Here is an 18,421-nt window from a genome sequence, read left to right as displayed (position 1 = left end):
GCTGCCATCCTCACACTTCCTCTCAGTTTGAGCAAGGTCCTGACTGTGTCAATTTGACACAAGCTGAGGTCAACAGAAAGAAGGGAACTTTGGTTGAGAAAATGCCTTCAGAAGATCAGGCTGTATACAAGCCTGCAGGGCATTTTCTTAATTAGTGATTGATCCAAGAGGGTCCAAGGCCATTCCTATGCAGGTGGTCCTGGGTTCCATAAGAAAGCAGACTGAGCAAGCCAGTAAGCTGTACCCCTCTATGGCCTCTGCATCAGCTCCTGCCTCCAGGTTCCTGCCCTGTTTGAGTTCCTGTCCTGACTTCTTTTGATGATGAACAGTGATATGGACCTATAAGCCAAATAAACTATTTCTTCCCCAAATTGCTTTTGGTCATGGTGTTTCATCACAGCAGTGATAACCCTAAGACAGTGAGTGGGGTTTAGGTGACTGTCACCAAGCCTGAAAACCTGGACCCGAATAGTAGGAGAGAACCAATTCCCATATCTTGTTCTCTGGCCTCCACACACACACACCCCGCCGCCCCAGACAATAAATAAATGATGTAACTAGTAGCTCTTGCTCTTTAGTCTTGAAGTGATGAGGATCATTTTAAAAGATAACAGATACAGAAGTGAGGACTAGAGCTGGCTCCGTGTGAGAAGCGGATGCACTGGGGGCCTGGGGCATGGAAAGACCATCACCTGAGAACCTAGAAGGACCCTAAGTAGAAACGGGGTAGTAAGATTTCTTCTGGGGCTGAGCAGTGGGGTATGGTGACGGTGTACTGGGCACACGCACATCTGTGCATCTCTTTCACTATTAGGAAGGTAGAGATTTTATTATATTGTTTGATGATATTGGAAGTCAAACCCATAGTCTTAGACATGCTAGCAGTTACACTGAGGTGCATCCACAGCCCTGATGGAGGTTTTTGTGGTGGTTTTAGAGCTTGAACCTACGTTTTACATGTGCTGGCCAGATGGCTCCAAGCCACTGAGCTGAATCCCCAGCCTGAAAAAAAATGTTTTCTGAATGAGGAGGATGCTTTGAAATGCTGTCAAGTGTTGCCCTGTGTCTGGGTCAACACAGTTATGGAAAATTACTGAAGCATTTTAAAAGATATACTGAAAATCAGTGCTAATAAAATGAGAGTTTGCTGGGCAAGGTGGCAGAAGTTCCAGGTCAGCCTGAGCTATATTGAAAGGGGGAGGTATTTTTAACTTAGTGGTTAGTATACCAAATATATCCCTAAACCTTTAACCTGCAGATAAGTATGTTTCTTTTAGTCTGTACTAGCACAGTGAAGGCGGCCTAGCAAAGTACCTTAAAGGGCTGATGAACAAAATCACAGTTCTGTACAGGAGAATGTCCTAGATCAAGGTGCCAGAAGACAGTGTCTTTGATGACTGTTCCTTGAGTATCCTTGGATGGCAGAAGAGTGGTCAGTGGCCCTGATGGGCCCTGATGCTGCTGTGTTGGAGATTAGGAGACACTGAAACCACAGCAAACCTAGGCTTTTTTGTTCATGGTTTCATCACTAAACTTTTTTGTTAGTGTCACAGAAAGCTTATGAGATTTTCGGAACACTTCCTATCTCATAGTCACCAGCATCTTTCTGTTACAGACAACATCTCTGTGTTCTTAACATCTTAGTCCTTAAGTAGTGAGACCCCACATTATATTTACAGCATAAGAGTTTAATTACCCAATAGTCTTAATTAATTATGAAGTTGCTTACTGTTTTTATTTGAGGAGATGGTTTTAAGTTTGAGAGGGTGTATGTGTTCATGTGTATACTTAGTTCTCAGCATTTATTGTGGAAAAGGAGTGACTTAAGTTTTGCTGATTTTTTTTTTTTTAGACTATGTTAAACTTTAACTGATCATTCTGTTTCTTGCTTTGTTCTACAGAGTAGTTTTATAAATTTCTGAAGCAGTAAAAGGGGGGCATGAAAGGCTACCGTGATAAAAGCACTGTTCATGGGGAAGTGGATATTGTATTTCATTTGCATTACTGATATTGACCATGACTTAGAGTAATTTATTTTTATACAGGTTTTCTTGTCTTTTCAAGATGCTTGAGAAATCTAGAAGATTTGAAGATCTGTCTCTGGAAGAAAATGAGAGCTGCAGGCTTATTCAGCCAGGATCTGAGTTCTGGGACACTTGGGTAGTCCAGAGAAGGACAGGAACCACAGAACTCAGCGAACCAAACTTGCATATAAGGGACACACAGGGATTTTGAAAATGCTGCACAGCCTGTACCAGTCACTGCGTAGATGACACTGATAAATGTTTTGTATTCAGACGCCAAAGTTAGCTCATTTCAAAGTTGATTTCCTTTTTAGTAAGTTCTTAGAGCTGCTGTTTTAGTGTATTTGATTTTGGTTTGTTGGTTGGTTGTTGTTTTTTTTGTTTTTGTTTTCTTTTTAGTTTGGGGACTTTTTATTTTCCTGAACATAATGTTTCTGCATTCACCTATTCTTAACTTGAAAACCACATAATTTCTTTCTTACAAACTCTTCAACGTGAACCAGGAAAATGTAATGAAAGCAGTATAGTATTCTGTGCATGGGGAACATAATTGAAATTCTTCCGCTTCCAGCCCCCACCTCCCCTACCCCCAGGTATGAAAAGTAGGTTTCTGGGTTGGAGAGCTAAACTCCATTAGTATGAATTAAAGGTTAATATATAAAAGTGTCATCCAAAGAGTAAATCAAGGTACATAATTACATTTAGTTCATCACATGTAGAGCTGTCTACTCAACTGCAGTTTCTGAAATCCATTGTTTCTTCTAAAAGGAAACTGTGCAATAGCTTGTTAGCAGTGACCATCTTGCAGCTATGCAACTTTGAAAAGTCTAGATTTGCTGGTCCCCTCTCTGGAGCCACAGTGACTCTGTCCTAGCAGGTGTCTTTTGTCTTTCTGTAATTACTTCATTGTGCTTTGCATTTCCAGGAGGTTTCCCTATGTTTGGGTAAAATGTTTAGCAAGTTGTAAAACATCAGACCTTATGAAAAGGGTGAAATAAACACTTCTGCAGTGGGACTTGGAGAAATCTGAGGGACATTTTATATACTTTTAAAAATCAGAATTTAATTGGGATGCCAGATTTCTAGCAACTTGCATCTTTAGTTTTCCAGATAATCTGGAAGTTAGCATTTGATAAATGATTTTTTAAGCAAATATAAAGATTTTTGTTAATTTATAATTTATTAATGTGTTGTTACTGTAATTGAAAATGTTGTGGATACTTTTAAATTCAGTCTTTGTAGAAAGAACTGTATTAAGCAAAATTATGTGAATAAATATTCCCCCAAAATACATCTAATGGTTAAGAATACTGGAAGAGAGCTATCAGGGCTGCAACAGTGAATATCTTTTTAAATAATTATCAAAATGTCAAGAAGTAGAGTTCACGTTTAGTCTCTGGGGGGACACAGCCCTGCTGTCCTGCTGCACTGCGCTGCGCTGCCCTGCCCTGCCCTGCCCTGGGTGTGGAAGGGGAGTCTCTGGTGCTGCTCTGCCGCTCTTCACTCTGACTGTGCCCAGCTCTGTTGCTTGTACCTCTCCCTGCTCACACTGCATGGGCAGGAGCACCTGCTGCTATGGTGGGGTCGGGTGGGGACTGTCCTGATATGGGAAGAACTTGCCTGCTTTCCTATGGCTGTAGGCTTCATAGTACCTCTGCAGTTCCGCTGTGGTTACCTGTTGGGACCAGCGGTCTGATCCTGTGTGCCAGCTGCCAGCACAGCTCTGTGGGTGTTCCTTTCAGCCAGGGGTAAGCAGGTCACTCTTCCTTCCAGGGAAATAGTCTTTCTCTGGGTTTTTGTTTGGTTTTATGAAATCTGAATCCATTTTACTTGTACTTTCAGTTAGTAAGCTTTGCTCTCCCCCTGACTTTCCCCAGGGAAGAGCTCTTAGAATGTGAATATCCCTTTGCGCTTTACTGCTGGTGTATTGTCTGGAAAGAATCACTTCTGCTGCCTTCTCTTCCTGGAGTGCAGCTGTGCTAATTAATGTTTAGACTCCCTGGGAAGATGGTCTGCTTCATGCTAAGCTCAACTTGTTGGTGTCTCAGCCTGAGTTCCCCCTTCTGTCACACTGTCCTCCAGCTGTCTTCTGTGCTATGGCTGCCTCCAAGCTCCCGTGATGTGCGAGAGCTCACTGCTGCGTGGCACGGCCATGGACACTTGACTGTGCTGATGCTTCTCTGGACATCTCTGAAGTCTACTCAGACAGCCTGGTTGGTTTTTGTTTTTATTTGGTCAGATTTTATAAAGTTGACATTTTTACTTTAAATTTTGTCTGCACAATTTCCTAAAAAGAATAATTTAGAAATAGAAGAAAAGAGAGAAGCTTAGATGTTCCAGTTTCTGTTCACAGTTACTATTCTGGGAATGTTCTACTATAAGTGATACTTTATATAATATTGCTTATAATACTTATCAGGCTGTATGCAGACATTGAGTAGCATCCATCATAAAGTTAGAATATTCAGCTGAAAGTACTGAATATGGAGACAAAATAAAAATTGAAAGCCTGAGTTATCAGTTATCCAGCTGGTCAGAGCCTTCTGGAATCTTTGTAAATACTCTGCAGATAAGGTCACAGGTGTGGAGAGAATGAGGAACAAGCTTGGATTCCTGCAGTCCACTCTGTCCATAGTGAATGTATTGTCAGTGTTGATCCTGCTTTAACCTTTTCATTCTCTCTTTGCCAGTATATTTAAGAGAAGCACTGTTTTTTGTAAAATCATTCTCTTTCTTTGGCTCCTCTCTAGAAGTATAATGTTTTTCAAACCTAGTTACAAATCGGACTATAAGATTGTTTTAAGAAGAATATTTATGATTAAGATTTAAGTAGTGGTATCTTCTCGGCTTGTCTACTTGACAGCAGCAGGCACGGTGGCACAGCCTTGGTGACTGCTGAAGTGTATAGGTTTGGGCTTTCCTGGGCAGTCTTGTGCATTCTTAAATCTTACATGGTTGGTCTGGTCTCGACTTAGATACTAGACTGCAGCCCAGAATAACCATCCTTAGCATATGTGCAGTATGCACAGAAAAGATATTTCCAATTGACTGAGTTGCCAGAAATGGCAAAATCTTTTCCAGATCGTATTTCATACTGTGTTTCTAAGTATGAGTGTGGTGAGGTTTCAGAGCACTCATTTCCTACTGGACACGGTGATTCATGCCAACTCTCAGGAAACGAGGCAGGAGGATAGCCACAAGGTCCAGGCTGGCCTGGGCTACATAGTGAGGTCTAGGCTAGACTGTCTCAAAAGAAAAAAAAAAAAGCAATCATTTTAATATGTTACAGCAAGACATACTCCTTTTAGTAAGAAGGACTGTGGATTCAATGTAAATAGTACCTGCTTTTTCTGTATTGACTTAAGGAAAATAAGGGGAGTTCCCGAGCAGGAAGCTAAAGATGAGCGAAGTATGAAACTCTTAAAACTCTAGAATTGGTTGAATTTGCCACCTGACTGATAGCCACACTGTGTATGGACAACATGATCCAGATGGCTTACTCTTCACAGAGGAGGCTCCATCTAAACCAAACCAAATCATCGGAGCGTACAGAGTGACTCAGAGGCAAAGGGTGCAGTTGTCACAAGCACCGTGTGCTGGCTGCAGGTCTCTGCTGCACTTCGCCATTTTTCTGTAGGTTTGGTCTACCCTAGGGTAAACTCCACACTCACTGACAGTGAGAGATGAGACAGGGAGCGTCCCTTGTTATCCAGTATACAGAGATTTTAACTTGACTTTAAAACTGTATGTAGCATGTCAGTCCTTTGGAGTCCGTTCTCCTACCTTTCCTAGAGTGTGATATAACCAGTTACCTGACCAGTTTTACCCTGTTCTTTCTCTATCCCCCAACTCCTGCTGAGTCTCAATGGCTGTTGCTTGGGGTACCCCTGAAATCATTGATAAAATTGTTGGTGAGAATGTACCCAACTAATACTTTATACCGTAGTCTGTAAATGCACTTAAGCTAGAAATAGACTTTTTAAAAAGAATCAAAAATTTCTCTTTTAAATGGGAATACCTGATATCCTAAGTCTGTTGACTTTCTGTGAGAAATAAAAGTCCTTGAACACCAGAAATGTTAATAGTTAGTTTCAGTTTAACATACACCATCACTGTCCTTATAGGGCTGTTATCAGTTGTTTAAACTGTTCTTAATTGTTGACTCTGTGTGTGTGTGTGTGTGTGTGTGTGTGTGTGTGTGTGTGTGTGTGTGTGAGTGTGTGTGTGTATGTGTTTTCATAGAGAAGCAGAGAGCAGTGTGGCATGAACTAACATCTCCACAAAAAAATGAAAAATGTGATACTATAGTATTTACTAATGTGTGTGTTTCTTAGCTTTGATCCTGGGCCCTGAGAATCTCAAGATTGGACATCAAAAGTAACAGTTCTCTTATCACTGTCTGCCCATGCCTGCCATTTCTGATTTAGTATGTTAGAGTTGACATAATATACCCATCTTTTTTTTTTTTTTTTTTTTTTTTTTTGGAAGACTTAATAATTGCCTGCGTTTTGTTAGCAGTAACTATGGTACCAGAACTGTTTTACCAGCCAAGCTTGTGTACTTCTGGTATCCCAGCACCTGAAATGTTGAGGCAGAGGCAGAGGATCATGGGTTTGAAACCAACTTGGGGTACCCAGTGAGTTTGAGACAAGTCTGAACTGCATTGTGAGAGCTTGTCTCAAAGTTTGGTCGTCATGTTAGAGTGTTGGGTGTATGCTGTGTGGCTAGGAGACTCTGGTCTGGGAAGAAACAGCATGAAGAGTGGACCTGATGGCACTGAGTAGCAGGTCACTGCATTGCTTTGCAGATGACTTGTTATATGGATTTCTTTGCTTGAAAAATCACAATATTTACCTCTTTGATTTTTTTCGTGGTTTCCACAACTCTTCTATAATACCTCTTAATTTCCTCTATTAGAAAGTATTTTGTTCTTGTTAAACAAGACCCTAAAAGCATTGATCATAAGAAATAGAGACAATGTATTAGGAACAGCCTGTATTAGTGTGTTCTGAACAGAAACAGAACAATTCATCATTGATATTTTAATAAATAAAGTTTCCAAATGATCTCATTAAGCTCTCCTGTTCTTTAGAAGTAGACAATTAGAGTGATCTTAAGGGAAGTTGTCCTTTCTTCTGGCGACATCTTTTCATTGACAATAAAACAATTACTTAGATGCTGAAAAGTTGCCATGCTTTAATTGAGGTTATTGCCTCTTTATTTTTTTAATACCCATAGTGACAAAGCTAGTTCCAAAATTGTGAAAATGTCTTCCTAGCTTATGGTAATGGGAGAAAGGGTTTTGTATTTCCTTGACTATAGGTCAAGATGCACTATGAAATGCATCCTGTAGCCCTGCTTATGTTGTCACTGACTTGTACCCAGGGCACGCAGTGCTGGACACTGCCGGAGACGGGCTCTTCACTTACCTTTATTTTTGAAATCAATTTTCAAGATTTAAATGTGAGTGGGTTCTGTAGAGAAGTGAGTAAGAAGATGAAGCTTTAGGGCTGAATCTCCTCCTCTCTGACACCTGTGGCCATGGGTTTTATTCTCCGTACATTGTCTTGTATGAGGTAAGAAGATGTATACACATGCCGAGCCAAATATAAATGTTGATATATTAGACAAAAACATGTACCCACTGACATGATTTTTATCAATATGTTTACCATAAAGTATGATGGTAAGAACATCTGAGAACTGATGTACTACAAGAAGCCATGGAGTAGCAGCATCAGGGCTCTGATTTCCGGCCTCCCCTTGTAGTGAACGTGCTGTCCAAGCAACTTTACATCGAGCAGCATTTGAGCTCATGCTGTCTTGGAACCAGGAGCACAGTTATGAAAGACAGCGGGCTTCTAGGAGCCTAATTTTGTTGGACAAAACTACTAAGTAGCCATTGTACACTAGAGAGTAATATGCTGTGAGATGAGAATAGATGATTCATAGCTATAGAGAAAGTAGGTAAAGGGATGTGTACAGTAGACAAAGTGAGAAGGTCGCCCTTCACTGTCCAGAGAGCCGAGCACGCAACAGATCATGCAGTGTATGTATGTCTGTGATGAGAGGACTTTAAAGGACAATCATGTTTACATTTCTGATTGGGGTTGGTAAGACGAGGCAGAAAAGCCTGTGAAGAAATCTATGGTAAAGAGAAATCTAAAATAAAGAGAAGATGAGGTCAGGAGAAGCGGCAAACTCAGGAAGGAAAGTCAGTTTATCTCAGCAGCCATCCTTGTAGAAAGGGATAGAGAGGGACCAGGACAACTCATTCATTATACTTTTCATGTATTTTCGAAGGTTGACTCTACCTGGGAAAATCCAGTTATGCCAGGAATGTTCCTACAGAACTTTGAAGATGAATTGATTTGGGGAGATGGGGCAAGCCAGAATAGTGTTGAGAACAAAGCCAGCCAGGAATAAGGGGCAGTTGCTTCAGGGCCACCGTGCCTCAGGGCTGCAGACACTAGCTGACTAGTTGGAGAGTGAGTTGCCAGCTCGGCTGAGTTGGACCTCTCTCGAGGCCCCGTTGCCTTAGTTCCTATTGCTTTGGTCCTTGTTTAGTAAGTGCCAACATGCACCCTGAAACACTCGAGGGTTTTGTCCTGTGCTCACTTCTCGTACCCTTTCCCGTGTGCCTGACTTCAAATCTTGACCACAGAACTGAAGGTGCTAGTTACTATTTGATTTGGGTTCTTGATAACACACACGTGAGCACCCGTGGTCCCGATGATGATTGCTGTTAAAGATAGCTTGTGTTCTGCTCTGTAGAAGGACAAGAAGGCTACGGGTTGCTGCTTCGTGATCTTTGCTGTTGAGCAAAGGGCAGAAAGGAAAGATGGGTAAAAGCTTTCTTGGAGGAGTAGCAGCCTCAGGGTAGCTGTATGGGTCAAGAGGGAGGCGCACAGTCTTCTATCGATCCACCCATGGCAACACCACAGCAGGTTTTCTTCAGAGGACAGGCCTATGGAAACAGTAGATACTTAACCCTGAGAATATCCCTAGATGACAAAAGGCCCCAAGTCTAGATATTCCACATAAAATGCTTTAAAACTTTTCTTCAGTACTTAATATAAAACTTAAAATTCTGTCAAATAGTGCTTTAACACCACTAGTGATATTTTCTGTGAGCTCTTGAATTCACTATTTTATGGAATACAAATAGAATTCAGACAAAAATACTGTTCTAAAAAAGTAAATTTGAATTTTTAGTATTTCTGATTTACTTGGTCCTTTATTTAGGAGCTGAGTGACCAGGACACTAACTGAACAGTGGCTATAAAGTGTTGGCCATAGTGTAAAACTACTTCAGGAAAATGCCAAAGAACTAAAGAGCTGCCTTTGGTAGCTCATTAATGCCTGGTATGTATAGTGTTAGACCAGGTGTAGTGACAGACACCTTCAGTCTCAACACTCTGGGGACAGAGGCAGTTTGAGATGAGCTTAGTCTACATAGCCAATTCCAGACCTCATCCCGCTCCACCCCCACCCCCTGAAAAAAGTCTCAATGCTAAAGCTATTTACTACGCAGATCCTCTACGTCAAGGATGGCCAAAAGCGTATAATTCACCTGTCGCTAGAACACAAAAGCCACAGACTGCCCTAGATTGTCCAGATACACAGAGCCAGCTTATCATGTCATTACTTTGACAGTCCCCCACTGATAGTTTACTAGCTTGTTTTCATCTTTGGAATTTAGAACTGGGCCTCTTTGGTGCTCAGCAGTTAAGTAGCCATTGGTGGTTGTCCTGGAAAGCACAGGTTCAGGTAGCTCTACCTCAGGAATCTTTAATATATGATCTTTTTGTGCCTGGACATTTCTGAAGTCTTGTGAAGACTGACCACATTTGGAGTTGGTTTGGTGTAACATCTGCCTGTGGGCAGCTCTTGCCCTGTATTGGAACTAGGTAGAAACAGTGTCACCTTTATCACCAAAAGGAACTGAAGAAACCATAGGAAAATTCAGGCCCTCGGGTGCATTCATGGACAATTCTGGCCTTACTGTGGCTGCAGCTTTTGAAGGTGATGGGCAGACTTTGGTTAGCTGATCCGCACACAGGAGCTGAAGGGCTTATGAAGTCTGATCAACCAGAGTTGGTTGTGAGCCTGTTTTAGATACATCACCCGTCTCAGGTTCTGCGTGAGCATTTTCTTGACCTCAGCCTGTGCAGCCAAGCTCTTCCCAGCTCTTCTGCTATTCTTCTGTTTGGTCATACTTCTCATGCTGAATGATGAGAAAACTGCTCTTGGTGAAGTTATAAATTCTTATCCTCTTTGGTTAACTGACTGGCTAGGGCTCTGACTTTGATTTTGTACAGCCAAGCTTAGTACATTCTTCTGAGCCTTTTTTTTTTTTTTTGCCTCCAGAGCTTGGCACTCAGACCAAGTCCTTTTGCTTTCAGGCTTTTGTCTTCATATTTAATAAACTCAGCTTTGACCCTCAGGACTGAATGCCCTCAGGACCTCTGTCCCTTCATCCTGAAGCAGTGACTCCAGTGTTATCAGTTGTCAAAAGCAACCAGAACACAAGCAGTTACCAGGAATGAGGACCAGTAGTCAAAACTAGTATCCATAGCTGGCCTACCAGCACACACCCACAGTCCCAGCACTTAGAAACAGATGCAGGGCAATCAGTAGTTTTAAGGTCATCCTTTCTACATAGCCAGAGGCCAGCTTGAGCTATACCAGACCCTGTCTCCCGCCCCCTCCTCCAAATAGTCCAGTGAGATGGAAAAGCTGCCTCAGTATGCCTAACTCATAGATGACTCTTCGTCTCTCATCCTTCAGAGGAGTGTGTAAGGCTGTATTGATAGGGGATAGATAAGGAGTTGATATTCACTATAACAAGCATAAGAAAAAAATAGGGCATGGTTGCATAAGCTATAATTTCAACACTCAGAAATCTAAGGATGGTTGCTGTGAGACTGCCCTCAGTTCCGTAGTAAATGCCAGGCCAGCTAAAGACATGACAAGACTATCTCGGCAACAGAGGTTTGAAACTGTCCTCAGGTTTTGGAGGGGGTGAGGGACGGTTATTGCATAGGACAGTGGCCTCGTATGTGGAAACAAACTGATGTACTAGTGAGAACCCATGTGAACCCCGTAGGTGCAGGAGAGGGAGGCAGGTTTGCTGGCCCTGTTTCCTCATCAGGTGCAATGGCATGTCCTGATGAAGCTATTTCTTACGTATAACAGAGATACTCATGGGAAACCACACCTAAGGAGTTGGACAGAAATGGCACCTTCGTGGCTTATCTCCACAACCAAAACAGAACATTTCCATCACCCAAGTCACCTCGGGTCACTTGAGTCGGTTCCCATCCATCAATCCTCAGCCCTAAGCCACTCTTGCTGTGTATTAGATGAAAGCAGTTAGTCTGGCTTTTGGGGGGAGGAGGGGTGTGATTTCGCTCAGCATGCTTCTGTGGAAAACATCCATGTTGTTACTTGAGTCAGTTCTCTTCAGAGAGTAGTAGTTTGTTACATGAATATATCCTTTGGTGTGGGCGTCAGCTGTTTTTAGTTTGGGATATTATGAATGAAATGCTTATGAACATTTATATACAATGAGTGTGAACGTATAACTTCATTTCTCTTCAATAAATACTGGTGGTTAAAAATTACTGAGTTGTGTGGTACTTAATGTCATAAGATACTACCAAACCATAGCAAAGTGACCGTTGTGTCCCACTTCCCACCGGCATCATGCCTCATTAGTGCATGCTTGGGATCCAACATTCAAGAGGTGAAGGCTGGTAGATGAGTAGTTCAGGGCCAGCCTCAGTTACATACCAGGCTAGAGGCCTGTAGTACATGAGGCCCTTTTCAAAAGGAAAAAAAAAAAAAACATTTCTCCATCTACTCCTTCCCGGCCTGAGGACCCTCTGACCATCATGCTTTCTGTAGGTCTGCCTGTCAGTTTAGCCCATGTCAGTGGACACCAATGGATACATTAAATGTCACCCATATTTAGTATAGAGTAGCCAATTCTTATTTTAGTGAATAGTGTGTGCTGCTATGACACATTTTATCTGTCCACTAGTTGGAAGAAATTTTTATCATTTCTGCTTTTGTGGATGGCTGTTTTGAAGAATACTGCTTTGAACATCTACCCTCTGGTCTTTCTATGGATTGGTTTCCAGTAGGTATTGAAGAGTGGAACTGCTGGGTTGTGTGCAGGCAGTTCCTTCCCTCTGTTGGTCTCATTGCCCAGAACTTTAGATTCCTGGCTGTACTGTTCCCTGCTCCAACCAGTCAGGCCCTTGCCCTTGGGCTGGTGAGCGCATTGGCTTCTCCTGATTTTGTGCCCCTTAAATCAACAGTGTCCGACCCTGACCGACACCTGTGTTTCAGTTCACTCCCTGTCTGTTTGGTCCTCCCATACTACATTGCTTCAGAGCCTGCTCTGTTGTGCCTTTTCATCAGTTTCCAAGGCTTGTTAATGATTCGTGGGGTGAGAGTTGGTAGACCTGTGTGGTCATTGGGCTGTTCAGTTTTAATTGGCTCTTCTGTCTTACTAAATCTTACAGGGAGTACAAATCTTTTATTAGCTGACTTGTAAAATGCTAGTCTATGGTTTGTAGTGGGTTTAGTCTAATGCTGCTTGTATTATGTTAATTTGGGTCCCCAAAATTGCACCAAAATCCCCACATCGACTCATAAGACACTGAGGGGCCCTGCCTCCAGTTGGTTTTGATTGGTAAATAAAGTTGCCAGCAGTCAGTAGCTGGGCAGGGTAGGCAGAGGTAGGACTTTTAAGATTCAGGGCAAGGGATCAAGGAAGGAGGAAGAAAGAGGGAGATCCGCCATGCCAGGAAAGGGTGGAGGAGAGGTGATACCAGGCCAGAGAAGGTGTGGGACAGAGCATAGCTGCCATGTAGGAGCCGGGGGAGAGTGGCCCCAAGAGTCCAGGGCAGCAGTGATGGAATATAGATTTTAGTAAGTAATAACTTGGGAATATCAGAGGAAGGTGGATTAGCCACATGGAGGTTTGGAAGTAGCCCAGCCATTGAGCTGTTTAAGGCATATCAAAATATAAAGGCTGAGTGTTGTGTGTCTTTTATTCAGGAACCCAGAATTGGGGTGAGTATCGAATGAGCCACCAATGGCGCTGGGATCTATTCGAGTAATAATTGGGTACTGCTACCATGGCTAGTGTTAGTGGGGTACTCACTGGACTGCTGGGACATGGGTTTAAGCCAATAGAAAGTCTGTATTAGCCGGCTACACTGGCTATTCAGGATTTCAGTGTAGCACTGAGCCTTTCGTGGGGTAAGCTTTTGCACCCAAAAACCATGAACTGGGTTGACATCAGTTAACAAGAACAGTTTTACAGAAGGTAAAAAGCAAGGTTAATACATTTTGAGACTTTCCCAAAACTATGTGGACTTTGATGGATTAGGCCTTTGTGTTAGTTTTAGCAGGTGGTGCTGTCTACATGCTGAGTGTTACAGCCTGAATGCCACTTCCATCATGGAGTCAGTTGTGCTGAGGTCCAGGGACCCATAAAGCTCTGTTACAGCTAGCCTCAATGTAATATTAAATTAAAATGTGATCTTTTAATGCCATCAATTTATTTTTTTCTTTTCCTAACTTCCTGCTTTTTGTCCTAAGAAATTCTTGTCTAATCCAAAACCATAGGGTTTTTGGTTTGTTTTGGTTTGGGTTTTTTTGGAGGGGGGAGGCGTTGTTTTTTGTTTTTTTCTTCTGTGGCTCTTATATTTAGGTCTATGGTGCAGTTGGAATCGGTTGTATACTGTGTGACAGTAAGGGTGTAGATTTGTGTTTCTCCATATGGCCCTCTAGCTTGTTCCAGATGATCTGTTATGATGAATGTATTCTCTGGAACTAATTTGATATCTTCACTGAAGATCAGTTTTTGTCTTTTTGTCCCCTGTGGTCTGCTGTGCACATGTTAATGTGTTCTTGGCTTGATTGCTGTTGACTTATGCTGACTCTAAAGCCATCACCTTCAGTTTTTTAAGTTTTTGCTAGGAATAGAATTATGAATTGTGTTTTCTGTTTGCTCTGTTTTCTTCCAGTACTTCAAGGTTTCTAACAACTCTATTTATTCTCTTTCATCTTAACAGCACCATATAGGCGTGCATAGAAGAAAACTCACCATCTGCAAGTGCGCATGACATGTTTTGGTCTATCCTCAACGTCATGTAACTGTTTTCATCATGTCGCTCCACCACTCCAGGAAGAAACTGCACGCTCTTATCTAGATATCTAGATTGGTCCGTTGGTTAATTTTTTGAGACAGTGTTTCTCTGTGTAGCCTTGGCTGTCTACTAACTCTGTAGAGCAGGCTGGCTTTGAACTCAGAGATCTGCCTGCCTTTGCTTCCCCAGTGCTGGGATGAAAGGCGTGTACTCTCACTGCCCTGGTGAAAATCCATGTTCTTTAAGAGTCACTCTTACCTCCTGCTGCCCCTTGTGCCCTAGGAACTCCCAGTGGTCTGCCTGTTGTCTGCCTGTTGTCTGCCTGTTGTAGACATTTCATCAACGGAAGTGGACAGTGTGTGGCCTTTTGTGTCTGACTCCTTTCACTTAGCCATCAGGTTTTCAGGGCATCTATTATTACCATGAGTGCTTTCTTCTGTGCACATTAGCATTCTGTCCTCTGGAGAGTCTGCATCTTCTTGATGTCCTCTGGTGTTTCCACTCTGGAGATTATGAATAAGGTTGCCATTTACATTAGTGTACCTTGGCATGAACATGGGTTTAGTTCCTCCTGGTCTGCACTTAAGAAGTGCTGTGTCATGTGATAATTCCATGGACCTGTTTGGAAATTGTCAGGCTTTTTGTTTGTGCCATTTCATGGATCCGGAGCTTGTGGTCATCCAGCAGCTCTGAGGCTGGGGATTGCTTGATTTGGACTCATCTTTCCATGGTTATTTGTCTTTTCATGAGCTTATTGGCCACTTGTACTTCTGGAAGCAGATTGTTCAAGTCCTTTACTGATTTTAAAATTAATTTTCTGTTAGAGTTCTGCATAGCCAGCCATGTGATTTGTCAATGCTTTCTACCACCCTGCCGGTTGTCTTCATTGCTTTCGCAGTCTTGATTTTGATGAGGTTCTTGCTGACTTGCATATCAAGTGTATCTAGGAAACATTGCCTGGAACTGGGGAGATGGGCTAGTTGGTAACGTATTTGCCACCCAAGAGGAAAGCCTGAGTTGAGATCCCCAGCATCCACATAAATTGCCAGCCATGGCAACCTGTGTCCACAGCATCCAGTACTGTGGAGATGGAGACAAGCAGACCCTGGGAGCTCATGGCCATCCAGACAATCTGAAAGAATTGATGAGCTCCAAGTTCAGTGAGTAACTCCATCTCTGCAAGTAAGATGGAGAGTGATTGAAACAACTCTGGCCTCCATCCGCCTGCGCATCAGTACCTATACATACATGCCTGTGAGCACCTCACACCACAGAGACACTCTTCAAGAGAAGAAAGTAAGTCGGTATCAAACGTTGCAGTCACCCGATAGCTGATGCATAGGTTGACCACAGAGAGAGAAAAGTAAGAGTATTATTGGAGCTATGTAGTCAGCCTTTTGATGTTCTTGTGTCAGGATTTGGTGGAAATGAGATGATGTATTACTGCGGTGGCTCTCACTGCGTGTGGACTGTCCTGCTAAGCAGAGTTATTTAAATTCTCAGTAGCGCAGTCTGATGACTAGAGTGAGGAAACTGAGAAGTCCACTGATGTGCCCAAGCACAGGCCTCTGGAAGGCTGGAAGGCACAACTGAGGTCAGACCCATGATGATAGGACTCCTGGCTTCAGAAAGCAGTTTACAGTGGAGGGACAAAGAAGGTGAAAGGCGAAGGTTCGGAGGATCTCTGTCTAGAAATGCCTAGGACCAGAAGTATCACCTCCTTTCCGTCTTGATGGCAGTTGTAGGAGTCACTTGATAAAACACAAGACTGGCTTATACAGGAAAGGCTTATTTGGGCTTCATCACATAGGAGAAGGGTGGCAACAGGTAGCCAGGGTAGCTAGAAGCTGGGAGCTTACATCTGGAACCACAGGCAGCAAGCAGAGTGATCCGGGAAAGGTGTGTGGCCATCTAAAAAGATCAACATCAACGGGGGACTGAGAATTCAAATGCCAGAAACTATGGGGACATTTTATTCAAACCACCACAGCAGTGAACAGTGACACTTATTATAAGATGCAGCATGGAACATGGAATTTTGCTAAGAGAGACTCACATGCTGAGGCAAGACATGTGGTGAGCCAAGACCCATGGAGGACATGTGGTGTTTGAAGGGAGTATAAATAGGACTCATGGGACAGTGATGAGGGCCTGGTTTGCTTGCATAGCTAACGTCTTCCCTGATCTTCATTAAGAGAGGCATGGCAAAGAATTTCTCCTTGTGTCCCTGGTGGTCCTGGTCCCAGGGCCTGCTGACTTCTGCCAATTTGGCTGAGGCCTGGCTGTGTCATGCCACCAGTGCTGATTCATGTTTGCTATCCTGACTCTACTGAACTGGACTTCTTTTATATTCCTGAAATAATTTCGAGTGGATTGAGCTACCGCTGCAGAATCCTGTGAACAGAACCTCTGATTTCCTGATAACACAGATGGGATTTGCTCCAAAGAACAATTTCTAAACAGGTCCACTTCCCCCTGTACCCTAATAACCTTTCTTTTCCAATACCTCTGGTGGGTGGTGGACTAGAGGGAGGTTAAAGCATTTAAGAACCATTATTAAAAGTAGGATGAGAGAACTCAAAGCTTACACATGGCTAGTCACCTCTCTTTCAGTTCCATGCAACCGTCTTCCTAGAGTTATGGGCATATCTTCCTGTACCTGACTATCCCAGAAACCCTGTCTCTACCAGAACTTCCACCTCCCTATTTCCTGCCAGCATTTTATTGGTAGGTAATGCTTCCATATGTTGCACAAGAGATTCTCTCTACAGAAACAACCTTGGATAGTGAGGACCCGAAGTATCTGCCTTTTCCGAGGAGCCACTCTGTCCTTGAGTCCAAAGGATGTAGTAAGGTCCTGCGGCACTGGCCTGAGCTGGTAGGCATCAAATAGACTTCGTGTTTGGGAGATGTAACAGTGCTGTGTGGTGGAGGGCATGTAAACATCTGGCCAGAGAGTGAACTGTTGACTCTCGGTTGTGTCCACAGACCCCTTTGCACTTCCTTCATGCCTAGCTTCATGTAGGAAGCCCTTTGTGTTCCTTTTGATTATAGCCTGGTCCTGGTGCCTTGGTCCTCACTCGTTAGAATCAGCCTGTATACTGCATAAGCTCCAACACTGTTTAGAACAGCCTCTTGCCTGTCTCTGGGGAATCTCCATGGTTCCCAGCATGGAGCTTGAGGAAAACTGGTCACTAGGCAAGTGATATGAAGCAAGCTTCTAGATGACTCTCCCCAGATGCCATCAGCTGCATACAGCAGCCAGCCAGATGAGTGTGCCTGAGGAAGGGAGACTCGCTGGGTGCAGCCCACCTCAGAACTAACCATTGTCCTTGTATCCCTCTAGGGATGGGGTGGCCAGACACACTAAAAGAAAGCTAGAACAGACATGTTGTAGGAATGAGAGTAGCTGCCAGATGGCCCTAGGCCACCTCCAGGTTTGACAGTTGCTTCTGTACTCATGGCCACCCAATAGGTTCTCTCCTATCCCCTCTTCTTTTCCACACAAAGTGTTTTCTCGTCTTGGGGTGTTTGAGAATCCTAAAGTGAAGAGAAATGTTTCAACTTAGAGTGAGCCAGGTTATACCAGAGCTAGGGAGGCAGAGACAAGTGGATCCCTGGAGATCACTTGGCCAGCCTGAAGAGCCCAATAGGAAAGCCAGGCCAATGAAAGACCCTGACTAAAAACAAGGTGGGAATGTCTCATATGTGTATCCATATAGATGTCCACCACATACATGTGGCACACATACATACAGAGAGAGAGAAAATAAAAGGTTTACTTCATTTCATACTTCCACATTCTAGCCCATCACTGAGGGCATTCAAGGGAAGAACTAATGCAGAGGTCATGGAGGGATGCTGCTTACTGGATTGCTCCTCATAGCTTACTCTTACATTGCTTTCTTATACAACCATCTGCTCAGAGGTGATATCAACCACAGTGAGCTGGTTCCTCCCACATTCATCATTAACCAAGAAACTGCTCCCACAGACTTGCCTACAGGACAATCTGATGGGGACATTTTCTCAATTGAGGTACCTCTTCCTAGATGATTCTAACTTGTGTCAGGTTGATGAAAAACCAACCAGAACAATAGCTTTAATAATTTATCCTTTGTTTCCAAATAAGGTTTTCTACCTGCAAAATGATGGACATTTGTTATAGGAATTTTTGAAAATGCAGGGAAGGCACAAAGAAAAAATATCGATTGTGTTCCCCCTTTTCAT

At 43.1% G+C, this 18,421-nt stretch overlaps 1 protein-coding gene across 2 annotated transcripts in view; it reads left to right on the top strand.

Annotated features, from left to right (window-relative positions):
• Positions 1-5,303, top strand: part of Znrf2 (zinc and ring finger 2) — a 75,360-nt gene extending 70,057 nt beyond the window's left edge. Inside the window, exon 5 of one of the 2 annotated variants that reach the window (XM_021164906.3) lies at positions 2,065-5,303. The gene's annotated coding sequence lies outside the window, so the exon portion shown is untranslated. Of the gene's footprint in view, positions 1-2,045 lie in introns of both variants that reach the window. The other variant, XM_021164905.3, reaches the window with a different exon arrangement.
• The last annotated feature ends 13,118 nt before the right edge of the window (positions 5,304-18,421 follow it).

This window comes from Mus caroli, unplaced genomic scaffold, assembly GCF_978045245.1.
Source record: "Mus caroli unplaced genomic scaffold, Mus_caroli_1 scaffold_7, whole genome shotgun sequence".
Classification (NCBI taxonomy): domain Eukaryota; kingdom Metazoa; phylum Chordata; class Mammalia; order Rodentia; family Muridae; genus Mus; species Mus caroli.
Note: the sequence above shows the minus strand (reverse complement) of the source record. Positions and strands in the feature narration are given on the sequence as shown.